This window comes from Triticum urartu, chromosome 2A (assembly GCF_056163025.1).
Source record: "Triticum urartu cultivar PI428250 chromosome 2A, HENAU_Tu73, whole genome shotgun sequence".
Lineage (NCBI taxonomy): Eukaryota > Viridiplantae > Streptophyta > Magnoliopsida > Poales > Poaceae > Triticum > Triticum urartu.
The window spans coordinates 609451765-609458061 of NC_141874.1; the positions used below are offsets into that span (position 1 = coordinate 609451765).

Below are 6297 nucleotides of genomic sequence, written 5' to 3' on the forward strand. Positions count from 1 at the left end.
TAGTAGATATTACACCAATATGAATTTAGAATGGGTTCACAACAGTACCAAAAGTGGTGATTTATTTTCTTATACTAACAGAGCTTACGAGTTTTCTGTTGAGTTTTGTGTTGTGAAGTTCTCATGTTTTGGGTAAAGATTCGATGGACTATGGAATAAGGAGTGGCAAGAGCCTAAGCTTGGGTATGCCCAAGGCAACCCTGGGTAAAGGACAACCAGAATCCTAAGCTTGGGGATGCCCCAGATGGCATTCCCTCTTTCGTCTTTGTTCATCGGTAATTTTACTTGGAGCTATATTTTTATTCACCACATGATATGTGTTTTGCTTGGAGCGTCATTTTATTCTCTCTTTTTCTTGTTGTTTGAATAATATACCAAGATATGAAATTCTTAAATGTTAGAGAGTCTTCACATAGTTGCATAATTATTCAACTACTCATTGATCTTCACTTATATCTTTCGGAGTAGTTTGTCATTTGCTCTAGTGCTTCACTTATATCCTTTTACACTATAAGAAATATATCAACTTGTGACCTTGACTATTGGTCACTGAAAGGTCATTATTTTTCATTTGCTACCTTTTTGTGACCAAAAACAGAAGGTCAAAAGCTGGCGGTCGTAAACTGAAATTAACGACCTTATCTGTGAGAAGGTCGTTGATGTTTACGGCCAAAACAGAAGGTCGTTGAACCCATGACCTTTTGTTTTGGTCACTGGTTGTCTGCCCAGGCCACATCGGATCCGAAGTGAAAAGCTGACGTGGCAAAATTGCGACCAAATGAAAAGGTCGTTGACAAGAATCAGCCCGGTCCGATTCGACGCTTTACATGGGCCAGGCCCAACAATTCAGCCTTTTTATATATTTGTTTCTATCAATTTTTGATCGGCTTCATGTGCCAGGCCCAACAATCTGGCCTTTTTATATTCACAATTCAGCCTTTTTTATATTCTGGGTCGTGGCCTTTTAATAGTCAATTTCATATTATTTTCACCCTTCTCTAACGAGTTTTTTCCATTAAATAAACAGCTCCAAACCAACTTAGTTTGGGCCATGGCCTATTCAGGCCCAGTACTATTTTCTGCCATATTCAACCCATATGTAGTAGCATGCACACAATTTTCATAATCTTCATGTACACAGGGAATACAACATTTACTTACACAAGAATACATCATCTACACAATTTGCCTTAACTTACTACTACATAACATTGTTCAACTCGTATTAGCACATCTTGTACTGTCCTAATGGTAAGAACCAAGTAGTACAAACTTTATTGCTCCCTCTGATGTGCTCCAGATGCAACAACTTGCCTTCCTACAAAAACATAACATTACATTAATAGATCAATCAAGGAGGAAAGGGGAAAAAAGCTGAAATCATCACGCACACAAATAACTGCATAATACATTAATGTATAATGTAATAAAAATATATGTATAATCAGGGCAATTTCCAGCCAACATGAGCACATGAATCATAGTAGAACTAGCAAAAGCGGATTAATTATCAGCAACATGCGTGCCATGTACAAAACTAAAGAAGATTTTTACCAAAACAGAAGGAATGAAGGACTTGAGCAACCATGTGATGTGCATGCATTTGGTACAAGGAAAGCTATGCTACTGATTCCATGCTCTTCCCCAGTTATTGGGTATGAAAGAGTTGTGAAGGCTGCTGCTTGTAAGGTCCAGCAGGCAAATTGAATAAAAGGGTGGTGGGTTAACACCAACAATGTCCTTGTTTAAGTTATTTGATGTTAATATTAACCTATTAGTCTATTGTCAGTCTTCTCCACACAGATTGTATGCAGCTGAGTGAGAAATTAGATTATGTGGACACACCGTATATTACCTAACGAGAGCAGATGCTACCTCTCAGACTGGTTTTTCATTCCATTTGATATTGCTGATTTTTTATAGCTTTCTCAGAGTAGTATAATTTTTCATTCTGTGGCCCTAAATAAAAATCTTGCGAGAAAAATAGAAATATATTGTGATGGTATAAGTTGGTTGTGTTGCCATCATGGAGTGTAAATAAGAACATGGCACATAGTTGAAAATAGCCAGCAGAGACCTGAACCAGTCAGGAATTCATTGCAGCAGGCAAGCAAATCAATTTGGCAAATAGTGCAATGCCAAGTGAATTTAGTCAAGCATGTATGTGAATTCAGAGCAGTAGCACTAGGGACTAGGGACTGACGGCAATAGCACTAGATTCAGTCAAGCATGAAAGTGAATCTAGAGCAGCAGCAAAATCAGGGAACGTGAGAGAGGTAGAAGGAGGCTCAACCATGAATTGATGCTGCCCCATGGTTGGGTATGTAATTGTCGCTGCTCCTCCTTGTGGATGCCGAGGTCGGAGACACCGGATCCGTGCGGGCATCTGTCTCCCATCCGCACGAGCTAAGCAAACCTTAGCAGGTAGTCCACCAGAACCTTCTTCCTCTTTGGTCGCACCAGCGGCGTCTGCAGATCCGCCATGGCCGAATTCTGACTTCTGAAATGAAAAAGAGCACAATGAGATGTTAGCTGAGCCATGATGATATAGTAGTAACATGGAAGCATACCAGGGATAAACTGTACAGAGGAAAGGCGATAAATAACAAAAGCAGGAGTAACATATTCTCATGACAACCAGGACATAACCATCCCGATTCCATTTTACCATGTAATGTATAGTTTAAAAGTGAAGCATATCAAGAAGAAATTGTACACGGGCAAGGATGAAAAGAACAGAACATTAGCATTGTCATGGCCCCCAAAGACAAATATTGACCAAGGGGTGTATCAATAAGACTCGTCTATCCCAATTCCATTCTGAATTTTTAATTTTCATATAATGGTAAGAAGTTAAGCGAAAATGGTGCAGCAACATGGATGAGCATATCCTGTTACACAAACAGATGCTATCACGGACATCGCAATGCATCTGCCAGGCCATTGGACATCATAACATGAGTAATGTTAGCTAAGCCATGGTGGTATAAGAGCAACATGGAAGCATATACTACATAACAAAAGCAGAGTAGCCTTTTTCTTGTGGTTTCCAAGACGCATCCATCCCTATTATATTTCTAATCGCCACATGATGTTAGGTGAAAATGATGCAGTGGCATCTAACATGGAGCATATTCTTTACACAAACTGGGTCAACATGTAGAGGGTAAGAGACACTATCATTCACAGGCAGATCAACCTATGTGCCAAGGAACTGGACATGACATGACATGAGCAATTCCATGAGAAGTACATGTACAGGGCTACGACCAGGCGTCGGGGAGGATGGGGTCGGAGTAGGTGAAGAGGCCATCATCCTCCTCGTGGTGCATGTCATTGCCGTTGGAGTCGGGCATTTTGGGAACTCCATCAAACTGGTCCTGTTATCAAAAAAGGAACAAAGAAAGTTATAAACACAGCTAGAGAAGGACCTGGAGCAACTACAAACAATTCAAAATGAGATTAAAAGAACCCTATGATTTCAATTTCAAATCAAGCTAAACAGATTAAATATTAAGCCATCAGTAATACAAACTTGATCCAAATCCATGCCAAACTGAATCTACCAAGCATGACAACATCAACATGACTCGATTATTTCCATCTATTGCAGGCACGCCAGAAAACTTCCTTTAATTTTCTTAGGAGTTCTAAGGACTTAAAATATACAGTAACAAATTCTTGGTTTAAAGCCTCAATTAATACGAAGTTCAGAAACTGCCGAAATAAGATAAACAAAACAGTTTACAGTAAATCAGTCTTTACAGCAAAGACATCAGTCTGCCTACCAATTTCGCGACTAAATTCACGAATGTTTCAGTTTTCTAGTTAACCACTAGAATCCATTCATTTAGACAGGAGAGCCTGCAACCTCAAGGTTCTATACACACACACAGACACACACACACACACATACACACACACACATGGTTCCTATCGCCTTCATGTTTCAAACTATTATCCAGCACAGACCAAATAGAGCCAAAAACAACCCCATCGGCCAAGCACACAAATAAACTACCAAGTCCTCACATCTCCACATCAAAACAAGTAGAGCGAGTGAAAAATGTTACAAAGGTGGGCGTCAAAGCAAGAACCAGTGAGGGGCGATATACGGCTCCGGCGGCAATGGTCAACGGGCAGGAGAGGACGGATTTGCCAGGTGGGGGAGGAGGTCCATGCGACGAGGCTGGTCAGAGGCTTCGGTGGCCAGAGGAAGCGGGTCCGAGCAGCGAGATCCTGGACAGACTCTGTCCATGGCGTTGGCTGTCATACCGAGAAAAGGACAGAGAGAGCCGGAGGTTAGCGAGGGAAGAGAAGAAAGGGAGCACGGGAAATGGAGAAGGCAAGGGAGAGGCTTGGCTCACTGGCCTGGGACTCTTGCCGCCGACGGGCACGCGCGGTGGAGCTATTGGTCCTATGGTGCTGCGATGAAGACGGAGGGAGACGAGAACGAGTGGAGGCACGCACGGGAGGAGCTCGGGAGGGCGCCATGGGTCTTGTGCATGCTCGAGCAGTGAGCTCCTCTCGCTCAGACGCGGGCGTAGAAGATGGAGCTCGGGCTCCTGGTCGGTGCTCGGGAGGCGCGAAGCAGAGGAGGCCGGTGCCTCGCGGGCTGTGTGGGGACGAGGAGGCGCCGGGGTGCGCTGCTGGGGAAGGAGCACAAGCGGCTGGAGTGCTGCTGCGGGCATGGATGGATGGTTGGATCGATGAAGGCCGGTGGTTGCAGGAGGCCTCGTTCCCGACGAGATCGAGCGGGGATGTGGCCAAGGACGTGCGGTTTGGTTGGGTGGGGGAAGGGGAGGGGAGAGGAGTAGGGCGTGCGGGAGGCCATGGATGGCGGCCAGCTCCGCCGGAGGGAGGTGCCAGCGGCGATCTGGAAGGGAGGAGGCATCTCTCTCTCTCTCTCCGTCGGGCGAGACAGCGAGGAGATGGATGGATGTGGGAAAGAAAGGAGGCGGGGGTGGATGGAAAATGACTAGCTAGGGTTTCGGGGTTGGTGTGGAAGGGTTGAGGACAGCCGTTGGATCCACGAGCATCAGACGGCGTATGATGCATGATCCGTGTGAAACGTCTACGGACCAATCAGAATGCAGTATGATGCTATGACCATCTAAATTGGTCATAGTTGCCAAAAAATAATGTGTTAAAATCATGTCAGCTATTTTATGACCTGAGAAATTCAAAAAGAAAATAGAAAACCTTCTCATTGTGTCACCAAAATGTGAACGAGTTTTCAGAAAAAACAACAAACATGAAAAAAGATAAATATCTTCAAAAAGGTGTAGTGAGAAATGAGTTTTTTGGCAGAAAAAACATTTTTCATTTTTCGAGGGACCAAAATGAGTTTTTTGTGAAGGACCTACCATATATTTGTTGCAAAATTGGATCAAATCATTTTTCTAAAATACTAGGCCATATTTAATGCACAATTGACCAAATGGATGGGTGTCAAAAGCTTTGTTCCACCTCTGATGAAAAAGACAAATTTTCGCCGATTCAGCAGGAAACACGTCAAATTTGAACAACAAATGCCTCATAGTTTGCTCTTTATTTTTTTCAAAAATCTTTTGTAGGTACATAAGTATCTATTTAATTAGAGAAACACCAGATAAATCCAAAATTCAACCACTAGCTAGGAACGGGCATGCCTGCCGTTTTGATCGCATTTTGAAGAAACGAGCATAAAAAATAAAAAAATAAAAATTGGAAAACCTTCGGATTGTGTCATTATATGTGGCCAAGTTACCAGGAAAAATAATAAATTTGTAATACGGTAATTCTTTTAAAAAAGTGTTAACATAAATGAGCTATTATCTATGAAGATTCACGGCTTTCAAGCCAAATGATCAATCTTATGGCCACATTGATGGCATAGTTTCTTAAAATGATCTCATATTGTGCACAACAGTGCATCTTGCAATGGCAAACAATGTTTCCTAAGGGATTTTTCGTTTTCTTTGAACGGAAAATCAATTTTTCATTTTCCGAGTGCCAAAAATGAGTTTTTTTGTGAAAGACCTACCATATATTTGTTGCAAGATTGTACCAAATTAATTTTATAAAATACTAGGCCATGTTTAATGCACAATTGACCAAATGGTTGGGTGTCAAAAGCCTTGATCCACCTCTAGTGAAGAAGACAAATTTTCGCTGATTCAGTAGGAAGCGGGTCAAATTTGAACTATAGCTGCCTCATAGTTTGCTCTTTATTTTATCCAAAAATCATTTCTAGGTACATAACTATCTATTTAATAAGAGAAACATCAAAAGGTTTCCAAGATTCAACAACTAGCT

General features: G+C 42.1%; 1 long non-coding RNA gene across 2 annotated transcripts; it reads right to left on the reverse strand.

The window, feature by feature from the left end:
* Window positions 1–1100: 1100 nt before the first annotated feature.
* On the reverse strand, window positions 1101–4956 carry LOC125539148 (uncharacterized). Of its 2 annotated transcripts, XR_007296683.1 has the most exons (5): window positions 4368–4956; window positions 4098–4266; window positions 3254–3380; window positions 2294–2500; window positions 1101–1318 (listed from the first exon to the last, which is right to left on the reverse strand). It is a non-coding gene; the product is annotated as an uncharacterized LOC125539148 (long non-coding RNA). The 2 variants fall into 2 exon arrangements; XR_007296682.1 differs by having other exon boundaries at window positions 4098–4955.
* Window positions 4957–6297: the final 1341 nt, after the last annotated feature.